Source organism: Sardina pilchardus, chromosome 10 (assembly GCF_963854185.1).
Source record: "Sardina pilchardus chromosome 10, fSarPil1.1, whole genome shotgun sequence".
In the NCBI taxonomy this organism is placed as follows: domain Eukaryota; kingdom Metazoa; phylum Chordata; class Actinopteri; order Clupeiformes; family Clupeidae; genus Sardina; species Sardina pilchardus.
The window spans coordinates 3305277-3317786 of record NC_085003.1 but is presented as its reverse complement, the minus strand read 5'-3'; the positions used below and the strand labels follow the sequence as shown (position 1 = coordinate 3317786).

The window sequence follows — 12510 nt, the reverse complement described above, 5'->3', positions numbered from 1 at the left end:
GGTTCAATTAAAACGTTCCCCGGCATCAGGCGTTAAGCTATAGCATTTATTTGGTCCATCACCACAAAAAGGGACCTGTCACGCATGAAAGGGGGCTTTCGCTACGGTAGTCGGACTAGGTCTGTGTTATTATCAAGTCAAGCGCTATGTTTGTGCACCCAAACAAGAATTGATTGGTCAAAACTCGCTACTTAAATGAATAGTCTGGCAGCTGAGGTCCGTCTGTTGCTACTGATACCAAGAGGTCTTTTCATACCAACAACTCTTTGTGTGAGGGTGTGTGTTTGAGGAGGGGAGAGTGGGAGTAGGCTACATAGTAGACTTAGAGATGATGATGATGAGACTGGGATTTGGCAAAATGTTGTTGGTTCTCACATTTTTCATGGTCCTCACTGGTATACTTTTATTAGCATGGACATTTATATTAGCAACAGATTTTTTTTTAAAAAAAAAGATTACATTCTTTGCCTGTGACTGGCCTTGGTGTTCCCATAGAGTGAACAGTCATGGGGCATTATTTTTTTTAATGTGGGAAGGCATATTCCAAAGAGGAAAAGGAGATGGATGGAGAAAGTTTGGAATCTTGTCTGAACTTGATTTCTTATAGGCCTGGTGCCTACCTGCTTCACAACATCATTTCAATTCCAGCAGGGCTTGTTCAATCGACACAAAGGTGGCAGGCATCCCTGAACAGTTGAAAAGAGAGTGGTAAAGGCACACAAGAGTGAAAAAGTGAATGAATGAATGAGTGAATGAATGAATGAATGAGTGAATGAATGAATGGTGATTCTTTACGCCACCTGTGCACTGAAGTGCATCATTGCAAATCCCTGTGTGTCTCAGAGTGTGTGCCCACCCTGCCACGGAACTGCTATCGTTGTAGCTGGTGATGACAGATGGCACTCTTAGTGCATCCACCTGCCAGTCAGACGCTCACCCAGTCATTCATACTCGCATTGTGTGTGTTCATTTCCACCTGCCTGACACTGTGGCTCCAGACACAACATTATGTTATTAAGTCGGATTTAAACATCACCTTGATTCATTAGGAGAGTTGACTACAAGGTTCCATAGACTAACATTGGAAATGGCTTTTGGATTCCATGTTGATATCAGTGTTAATGTGATTTTGACTCTCTTGTAAATAGCACATATAGCATATTTGAGTGGGGCTCCAGTGTGAGAGCCATTGTAGTAATTGGTTTGGTAAACTGAAGCAGCAGTTTTGAAGACCTCAGCTGAACCCAGAGGGAGCTCCTCACTCCTACAGCCTTTCTTTTCTCACAGTGCCAATCTCCCTCTTTTCACTTCCTGTCTTTCGAACTTCTCCTCAGTACAGCTCTCTGTTTGAGTGCGCTCAGAGTAGCTTGTGGGTGCCGACCCCCTGCGCCCCGTCCTCAGTGCTCTCTGGGTGGAGTGGGCTGCCGGGGCCGTGCTGGGGAGGAGGAGGCTCTGCTGGCGGGTCAGATTTGCAGTGCATGGCAGCAGGGCTACTTGATGACCAGATTAGTCGGTATTAGGCTCAAGCGCATTCATTCAGGCATAGAGGGGAACACACTGAGCTGGTGGGTCTGCTCCTGCCTCCTCCTGAGGGGAGCGGAGAGGAGCGGAGGGGAGCGCGGCGGAGGGGGGCCTCCTCAATGGGCCCAGGGGAAGCCTTAAGCTGCGCGCCAGCTCAGGCCCCACTGGGAATTATGCTGTCAGCTGTGTGATTTGTTTTGTGCATTAGCTGGCTAGAGGGGGACCGGCCAGTGCTGATGGGCTGTTGATGAGGACACACGGAGCTGGGAGTGGTGCTGGACTTTGGGGTGGTCAGGTCACCTTTGTGCCAGGCCATGTGAGTTGGACTGGACGCACAAATATTCTCTGCGATTTGTTCCTATGGTGCGTGTGTGTGTGTGTGTGTGTGTGTGTGTGTGTGTGTGTGTGTGTGTGTGTGTGTATGAGAACATGGTGCGTGCATTTGTGCCCTTGTTGTCTGTTGCCATTTGTCAAGGGCCTTCACTTTTGTGTCCGTTTCCCACCAGGGTTGAGATGGCTTTCCTCACTTCCTTGTCCATAGCCCGTTGTCAGGGCTCAGTAGTCCTGCTCCCTTTAGTGCGGGCCCATCCTCTTTATCATCTGGGGCTCTCTCTCTGCCCCCCCCCTCGCGCTTTCTCTCACATGCTCTTCACATTTGTCACTCACTTTTTCTCTCCTTCATCACTGTCATGTTTAGTGTGATGGTCTCTGTGGGTGCCCCCGTGGCACTGTGCCAGGGGGACCTTCGCCCCGCTGTTGCCACTTAATTAATGGCATCAACTGACAGGAGTGGCATGTCTCATGCCAGAAAGGGCTGTAGCTGCTGGAGAACAAAAGAACAAGGTTATGTGTATGCATTACAGAGTTAAGTGCATCACAAAGGCTATGTCTATGCATCGCAAGTTTAGATAGTGTAGGGATATTGATTAGGATTTATATATATCAACTTTAAGACACAAAGGTCCATAGAGACAACACAGTACAAATATGAATAAATATATGACAGTACAAGACATTTAAGAATAAAGTATGATGCATCATTTATACAACCTATACAGACAATGGGTCCAATGTTTCCAAAAGCAAGATGTGTACCTTGTGTCACTACTATAATGTATGTACTGTATATATAATGTATAAACTAAGATTTTTTTGTGTTACTATTCTGGAATCTAGTTTTCATTCACCTCAACAACTTTCAAGCTTTACGAGTTGAGCTGTGACTTTGGCTGTGCTTTATCATCGCTACCTTTGTCACTATCGCAATATCATCTCAGTCATGACGCGAGCGGTTTTACTGTATCATTTATGGGAAGGAAGTTCCAGAGCTATAGGTGTGATGTCCATTGGAGCGGACAGTATTTCAAAGGATGTTGATGTTGGGCAGTGCAGTTGAGGGGGCAGACGTATGTCAGTAGCTGTAAGTAGATTTTGAATGTATGTATGTATGTATGTACTGAATCTGATGGTAATAATTTAATGACAATTATTGTTCTCTCAGACTTGACGGAGCCCCGGTTCACTTTTGCATTGAAAGAGCTTTCTCTCTCTTTTGTGGATTCAATGTAAATGCAAATGCCATTGCTTTCTCCACCGTCTGGGAACCTTCGGGTTCAAACCTTTTGTTCTGTGTTTGACTTGCAAGGCCTTAGTTTAAGATATAGCTGGGATGTATTTATGTGTTATGGAATGTGAATGCATCTATGTTTGGTATCATTTTAATAGTCTCAGTACAAGGAGTGCATGATTTAAGTGTAAGAACATTTAGAACATTCTATGTTCGGAATAAGCCTGAATCCTGAGTTTCCCTGAAGTTGCCAGTGTACTGTACGTTATGCCAAGCGATATATTACTATTTAATAATGCTTTCAGTACTGTAGTCTTTTGAACTGTATTGTGGTGGACACTGGATCCACATGGAGTTGAATGAGAAAATGTGTAGCCTATTTTGGCTGGTTTATTTGGAACAATAATCAATAATCCATGCTGCAGAGTTCTAGATGATTTCAAGCGAGTGAGGTTCTTTATTTACACAGGATGATTGCAGTTGTCAATGTGTCTTTAGAGGAGCCTATCCACCTTCTATTAAAATATTGACTACCTTCCACCATCTCTTTCTCACCAGTTATGCTACTGGCATAACTTTGACTATCAGCTGGTCCTGTGAACTCAAACTCAGTAATTAACCAGACTATGCCATCTTTAAATGGCAGACTATGTGGGCGCACCTGCCCCTAGCTCTGCCAGTTTTGCCCAATTGCACACTGGCACCATTGCACATCTGTGCTCTGGATTGGCAGCTGGCAGATGCCCTACATCTGAAGTGTTAAGACCCAGAGATCCATTTATCAAGCGTACTGTATCTACCTTGCTATAGCCTGGTAGACACCCAGTGTGGTCCTCTAATGTACAAGACTTTGTTTAGAATCTGAATATTGTGTAATGAACTGTTAGTGATAGGATGGGCCTCTTGTGATGTGTGCTTTAGGAGTGAAACAGTTATATATGGCATTTCCAGCATTATGTATCTCTGCTTAGTGTCAAATTGAAGTTGGTCACGCTGTGTAAAGTTTGTAAGTGTAGTACAGTAGCCTACATGCAACACTGAACACTTTAATTGCACGTTAGTTCAGTTTCCAACTCCCTGACTCTCTGGAGCTTGTTGGTCCTCGGACTAGTAGACAGCATTGGGACTTCATCTCAGGGTGAGGCAAGGACACCGGCAGCCTAAAGAGGTTAACCAGAACCCTATGGCACCCCTCCTGTGAGGCTTCCCCCATCTGAAAATCTGTTCCCTTTTCAATTAGGTTATCACTTTAAATAGCTGCTCAAATGGGCCCCTGAGGCCAACAAGGAAAGAAAAGGAGATCTGGTGGCTCTTTAATTAGTCTGATGCAGCTTGTTAATCTCATCCACCCTCCCTGCTCCGTATGGTCCACAGAAAATGGTTGTAGAGAAGTGGAGGTGAAAAGCAACTGGGATTTAGGCAGGCTCTTTAAATTCCATGTGAACTCCAAGTTAGGCACGTTTCACATGAGGCAGGCTCTTTCAATTCCATGTTAACTATGTCATTTGAGGATAAACGCATTCCATCAGTGAATTAAATTCCATTTCTTAAAGAATGCATAAGAATGAGGTTTTAGTTTTTGTATTTATACATATTTCATAAAAGCCAGTACTCAATTTCTCTTCACACATACATAATATCATATACATTTATTCTGTATTGAGTCTGAGCAGATTTCCAGTACTGAGGGAAAGGGGCTGGGGTGATCAAGGAAAAAGGCCGTATGATAAGAGGATAAAGAGACCAGACTGGGGTGGGCTGAAGAGTATGAGCACAGGATAATGAGGCATGAGGAAGCTTTTGAAAGCCAAAGACAAAGAGATGGCAGAAGATCTCACTACCTTTTCCTTTCTGTTGTATGTTATTCAATTCAGGCCAAGTCAAGTTTACATACAGTATATAGTGCATTTCATACACATAGGTCATTCAATGTGCTTTATATAAACAAAAGCAATAGCTAATAAAAGCATAGAAGGGCAACAGTCACAGAATAGTTTAATAAGTAAAGAATAAAAAAGAAAACACTCAGGGTAATAGTACATAAAAGTGCAATAGTTTAAAAGTGTTTAAAAAGTAATCATTAAAAGACATAGTGATACTAGTCAAACATCCAGTAGCATCAATCTATGGAGATTCAGTTTTTCTTGGATTAAAGTTACATTTAATAAGCTAGTAACCTACAGTAGAGTATACAAAATGGCAATCTGAACAATTACTTCTGCCAACGGTATATTTTGAAAGAGAGGACACCTTTTACGATCCTTTGTAAATTATTCTTTTTGTGGTTGTGATTACAGTATATATTGATGTGGGCATACTGTTTTCCGGTCGTCTATCTTTGTGTCTGTGCATATGTCTGCGTGTGCATCCGTGCATGTGTGGTGTGTGGTTCTGACCGCCATAGCACAGTGTTAGTGCGATATTGCCCATGGGGACGGATGGGTCCCCATCAATTTTGCACAAGAAAAGCTAGATGGACTGATTAGGATTTGGGCTCAAAGGTCAAGGTCACATGGAATCCTGTAATATGGTGTTGGTGTGAATAGTGGCTGGAAACGTCTTCATCATACATGTACTCTGTGTAGCTCATCAGTAACTCTACATGTACTGATTAGGTACTCGTGGTTGTGAGGTCAAAGGTCATGTGATGAGAGGTCAAGGTTTAGTTCATTTTAGGGCACTGGAGGTCACAGCGGCCCAAGACATACTCATCCACTTTGCGTTACATATGTATTAAGACATGTAATGTTTTACATAATGTTTTATTGACATTTCTAAACATCTGGATAGTAAAAACTGTGACCGTGTTGAAATCTCTCCATTACTGTAAAATAAGAGGAGAAATTTGGTCAGCAAGTGAGTCCAGTTCAATTTATTTCCAAAGGTGAATGTTCCATGTAATTTACAGTCATTACATATAGAGTGAAATATTTCAAGCCATTTTTTGTGTCGATGATTATGGTGTACAGCTCATGAAAATCAAAAATCAGTTTCTCAAAATATTAGAATAGAGATCTAATAATACAGAAATGTCGGTTTCCTGAGCCTTTCATCTCTTAGGCTCATCTCTGGTTCAGTAAACATAACCACAGTCATGGGAAATACTGCTGACTTCATAGTTGTTCAGAAAACACTCAATGACACCTTCCAGAAGGAGGGCAACCACAGATGGTCATTGCTGAAAGGGCAGGGTGTTCACAGAATGCTGTATCAAAACATTTTCATGGAAAGGGGACAGAGTGGTAGGACAAGGTGTGCAAGCAACAAGGATGGCCACAGCCTTGAGAGAATTATCAAACAAAGCTGATTCAAGAACTGGCTACAAGAGCTACAAGTGGCACATTCCTAGTGTCAAGCCACTCTTGAATCAGAGACAAGGTTAAAGCACTGTGTTTAATCAAGTCAAGAGTCAATGCAGCCTTTCCACCAGAAGATTTGTTTTTGAGACCCACGAGAGTTGAGAAATAGGAGAGGCTTTCGATTTTCTTTTCTGATCGTGTTGCTAATAAAGCTTTTACTGCAGCAATTATATTAATAAAAGTTTATTTTTCTGCTGAACATTCTGATGTAGCCATACTCGATTCTCTTCAGAATGTGAGTCTGATGCTGCACCATTAGGGCACGCTTTAACAGACACGGGAATAAATGCTTCTGCACGTAATTAGATGGACCTAACCAATCAAAGCAACAACATTGCCTCCTTTGAATCCTGTAGGGAGCACGGCCAAAGCATCCCTCTTCTCAATTAATGTCTTAATCGCTGTTTTCTGTTCCTTTTTAAAAGTTATTGCGCTGTCAATATCTTGTACAACAGGTGCGTTCTCAGCCTTTTTGTTGTAAACAAAATCAACCGAAGTGTTCAGGTGACATGAATTCTAAGCACTGTTGCTCATCTCTAAATGATTGTATAAAGCCCGTCCAGATGATTTGATTGGTCTGGACAGTTCTCAACCTTTCATAGAGTCTTCTCAATGGAACCAGTCCAGACCGAATTTCCCGATCTCAAATTTTGTGGGCGGGGTTAAATTCAGTTTGGCTCCCAGGCTAGAACATTCTTACTTTCTGCATAAAGTAAGAATGACAAATTTTTAGAAAATGCACACATTCAACACAACATAAAAATAATTGGTAGTTTATAAAAGGTAACAGGATTCTGAAAGTTATGGATTTCATATGGTGTATTACTGTATGTGCTGGTAACCGACTAGTAGAACCGACACATGTAATGTAATGTGGATTTCATTATGTAGTGCTATGATTGACTACATGTTCATGTTCTGGGCTTTGAATGACTTGATTTTGAGCCAGGTTTGTTGTGTCTTGGTAGAATTGGTGTATGTGAGAAAGGGGTGTTCCATTCTGAATGTTGTAATTGTGTGATGTACTGTATATTGCTTTGTTATGACTTAAAAGTATTGTTAGTATAAATGCTTGTTAGTGACTGTAAAACCTGTAGTCTGCTAGCTCCATAATAAAAACATGTACATTGATTTAACTTGATAGATAACTTAACCCACATGAGTCTATAGTAATTAGAGGCATGACCTGAATTTGGGCTTGAAGCGCTGCAGATATAATGCAGCATTTTCAAACCAACTCTTCTAGCAGTGCAAAGCCTAAACGCTGGACCTCAGGGAGTTGCACACAAATGCGAGCAGATCTTGGTGACCGTGACTGCTCCTCAGATGTGGTTTTGGTCATGAGCTATTTGTGCTGAGCGTTTGCCACATAGGGCTGTTGAGGCTCCATTTGTTAGATTAAATTAGGTTCTGTCTAGACCAGCTCATGCCAGAACAGGCGACGCAAGTTGCCGTGTTTAGAGCAAATGTTGTGTATAATTCCAATCTGCTTAAAGCAATTAGCTACAGTTCAGAGAGCCACCTCTTTGTGGAGGACATCATCACATCAACACCTCCTCTCCATTGGTTTGGGTTGCACAAGCCAGACATGTGCTTGGGGCATCTGTCCAGCTACTAAAGCCTTTAGAAGCCAATTCATTTTCTGCATAAATCTAAATATGTTTTCTCGGTGACCCTGATATGGTACTCTGGTACCAGTTCTCTTAAAGGCACCCATAACCGTTTTTTGACCTTAACATAACGTTTCCAAAACCCTTTTGTTGGCACATACTGTAACCTCAGAACATGATGAACGGCACCTCTGCCATTGTCTGAGTGGCCCTCTGACAATTACCGGCCTAGCAACTTTCTAATTTTGGGTAGGAAACTGCGCCCCCGCCACCCACCCCCTCACCCGAAATCGAAACGCAAAAGAACTGCAGGGATTCTTAGTTCTTTTACCTTACAATAATGACGCCAAACTCATTCTGGTACTGCACTGACTTGAAGTCTTTGACATTGCCAATACACACCCAGAATGTTTGATATTGCCACATGTAACATTGATTAGCTAGAATCATGGCCCTTTTAGTCATTTTATGACTATTTCACTTCCATTTCCAAATTAAAGTTTGTGAGAGATAAATTGTATATGAAAGGCTGCAATATTTTGTAGTAGTGACTGAAAGGCTACAGTATTGTAATGTGGCCTACTGATACTACTGCATTTGTATTACATCTGCTAGAAATCTCCTGATTACAATATACAAACATACTGAAGAGGAAAATCAAGACCCCATACTAGTGGTTTAGAAAAGTATAGCAAAATTGGACAGATCTCCTGAAATAGCTTGCTTCATCTAAACACTTGGCTCAAGTGTTTAAACTCTCTTTTGACTAGACTGTAAATGTTTACTGATGTTTAACTAAGAGGGTCATGACTAAGCAAAAGAGTGACGTTTCTCACTTGAGGAAGTTGGACCTCAGTTTTTTTTAATGGACACTGGCAATGGTGACTGTTGATATCTTAAAGGATTTTGTACTTATTTAAGTGCTGGGTTATGTTTAGTTGTTGTGTGGTCAGAAAAAAAGATGAAAGAGTGGATGAGAAATGGGAATGTGGTAATGAAAGCAGCTCTACAAAAAATAATGCAAGCCTCTGTAGCAGCACTGTGAAAGTAGATGGACTGTATCTGTGTCCATGGTAATGGCTGGTAGATGGGGAGAAGTCAGTATGGCTGGAGGCCACAGGAGAGCTGCCTGTTTTCTGGGCTCTGATGCCTCCTGCATGCTGATTCGCTGCAGCAGGGTTCCTGTCTGGACTACAGCAGGCCCACGGAGGGCCAATAGCGCTGATGGAAGAGACGGGCTCCTCAGGTGTAGACCAGGTTAACCAGGGGCTCGGCTGGGATTTCCCCAGCCTGTGTTATGAGGAAAGAACAACTTCTTCAACCTAGACTATGAAAATGCATTATGTAATAGAAGAAGATGTGTACCAAACCAAACATTCATGAACAAATAGTCCACCTATCACTGAGCAACATGCAAAGGTGTGTTATTACTGCAGCAGTTGCACTTGTATAAGCTGCCAAATGCTCTTTCTCATATACATTTGCATGTTTCATAACCAAACACTTCTTGTCATTAAGGCATTCAATCTTGAGGCTTGTCTTTGCTCAGGAGTTGTGTTCAGATGCAGTGTCATGTAATGTTATGATAGACCACTGTGGGAAATCCCATACACAGCACAATCATTTAACATCACTCCTGTGTATATCTGAAATATGTTTTTATCATGTATTTATCATTAAAAACATTTTGTCAGAGTTTGTTCTATGTCCCCCATGCATAAGTTCAGCTTTAAGAACTAATTTATCTAATGTAATGCAGCTCCCTGAAGCGTCTGTGTGATCCATATCCCAGAGGATTGAAGATCCCAGGCTTTTGGCCATGGGTGTGGTAATCTCTGTTGTGGCTGGCACAAATGACACATTAGTATATTAGTGTGAACAAAGACTCTGAACAAAGACCCTCTCTGGCGACCAATCACTTTCTCCTCCCTCCTCTCTAATTTCTAGGCCACGGGAAATACCTTGTCATAAGTGGATATTAAGAGTGGCAAATCATAAATCAGTGCAAAGAAGTCAAAGAAAGAGTCAGGGAAAATATGTCATCACAATAACTTTAACTCAACCTACCCACCGCAGGAAAATGTCCAAATCCCACAGGCCTCCATGCAGCTAAACGCGGTTTCATAACGTTACATAGCATTTCTAGTTTCAGGGCTCAGCAGCTGGTGTGAAAGAAGACAATGGCTGTGATCACCTGGTAGAACATCAGGGTTTTCTCCTGGCCAGAGGCATACTTCAGATAGTTGACATGTGAAGCTATGGTAAATTGGGTCACAATATCAGTAGACAGAGAAAGAGATCAGCATTCCTGATGAGGAATTTGAGGAAGGATCATGAGGCATTACACTTGCCATTTCTGAGCTTCTCCATCACCCACTAAATCCCAGTTTAACCCTTTGGCTGTAACCCAGTTCCATAATGATAGCTCATCTGACACTTAGTGGAGCAACTTGGTTTGAACCGTTGTTTCTTTCTTTCTTTCTGTCTTTCTTTCTTCCTTCCTTCCATTTTGTTTCTTGTCATCAATTGCAGTGGACTGATTCCTAGCCCTTCTGACAAACATCAGCATTCAAGGTTAACCTGAGTGCCTCTCTGGTGTTTGTGTGCTGTACTGTATGTCAGTGTGTTGGTACTGTACCTCTCAGAGAGGCTGGGTAATCCTCTTACTCTGCCTGCAGCCTCTATGGCATACAGATGCAGGCTCCTTATTTAGAAGACAAACAGATGTAAGCCTTACTGTATGTGTTTAGACATGATAACTGTCTGTTAGAGTGTTTTTGACCACTTCAGACAAAACAGACCCTTTACAGGAGACAACGTAAACAACCAAATAAACAGGAGAAAGCCATTGGAATGTGTTCATATTGAGCCTGTTGAATTAGATTAGTTTGTAGCATTTTAGTAGGCTAGTAGTTCGTCTATGTTAAAGGGACACTTCACTGGTTTTTCATATTAAACCATGTTATTCCCTTAACTAAAACGAGTTGATACATACTTCTCACGTGCACTCACTGGCTCTGGCTCGCGGTGCTACTTTGATAGCACTTAGCTAGCCCAGTTCATTCTCGATGTCTGGTTCCTACGTCACAGCCCTCCGCCATATTGAAATGGGGGAAAGAAAATCGTCTCCGCCATAGGAATCCATTCAATTTAGCGGCAAAAGGTATTAGTCAAACTTTTAATCAACATGTCATTTTATACTTTGAGTCATTATCTGGAGAGACTAAGGCCTGATATATACACAAATCAAATTTGGTCGGGTTGGATTATACGAGATGCCCGTACGAGGTACCTGAAGACCGGTGGAACTTCACTAAAAAATGAATGGGTTCCTATGGCGCCGCAGGGCGAAGATGCGTTGTTTTCCCCCATTTCAATATGGCTGCGGCCATTAACCTGACATCGAGAATTCATTAGGATCCAAACAGAGATGAAGTTAGACGTGACCAAAAATCTCCATGTTTTCCCTATTAAAATACAGTTACACAAGTAGTCACAAGACCAAGTGCGGCGAGACAAAATAAAATGTGGTGCATTTCTAAGCAGGTAAGAGGGATAACTATATTGTCTGGCGGAATAACGGGAGCACTTAGACTCGGCGCAGTAATATCCTCACTCCAAAGTGAAACTGAAAGTGATGATATTACAGCGCCGAGTCGAAGTTCTCCCAATTGTTATTCCGCCACACAACATAGTTATCCCTCTTACCCACTTAGAAATGCACCACATGTTATTTTGTCTCGCCGCACTTGGTCGTGTGACTACTCGTGTAACTGTATTTTAATATGGAAAACATGGAGATGTTTGGTTATTTCTAAATTCATCTCTGTTTGGATCCTAATGAATGAACTGGGCTAGCTAAGTGCTATCAAAGTAGCGTCGCGCGCCAGAGCCAGTGAGTGCACGCATTGAAACGTGAGAGGTATGTATCAACTCGTCTTAGTTAAGGGAATAACATAGTTTATTATGAAAAAACGGTGAAGTGTTCCTTTAAGCCACAGAAAAGATGGTTGTTATGTGAAACTTAACAACTTAACAAGTGTGTGTGTGTGTGTGTGTGTGTGTGTGTGTGTGTGTGTGTGTATTTTTTTAGTTTTTTTTGGTGCCTCTTTGATCACCTGCGATCACTTGGCATTATACAGGACACCAGACCCCTTTCAGCAGCAGCAATTCTAGTAGCATTGCAGGGCCAGCCTGCTGATTGGATGAAACCCAATATGTGAGGTTTACATGAAAGAGGCCCAAGCAGCCTATTCCTAAGATGGGCGGTGTTCTAGTGTTACCCAGTACTCCTCCTGGGTTAAGAGTGCTTACAGCTTTGTCCCTGCTACTGCTTAAAGAGACATTAGAGACTGTTTAAAAACTTAGTGAGAAGAAGGCCTAATCATCAAAAACATGGCGGTTGCCATTATTTGCGTTTGGTGTTAAATTGAACCAAATCTTGTTGTAAATG

At 42.1% G+C, this 12510-nt stretch overlaps 1 protein-coding gene across 2 annotated transcripts in view; it reads left to right on the top strand.

The window, feature by feature from the left end:
- Positions 1-12510, top strand: part of ptprz1a (protein tyrosine phosphatase receptor type Z1a) — a 45422-nt gene that overhangs the window by 726 nt on the left and 32186 nt on the right. The gene's annotated exons all lie outside the window — the stretch shown is intronic.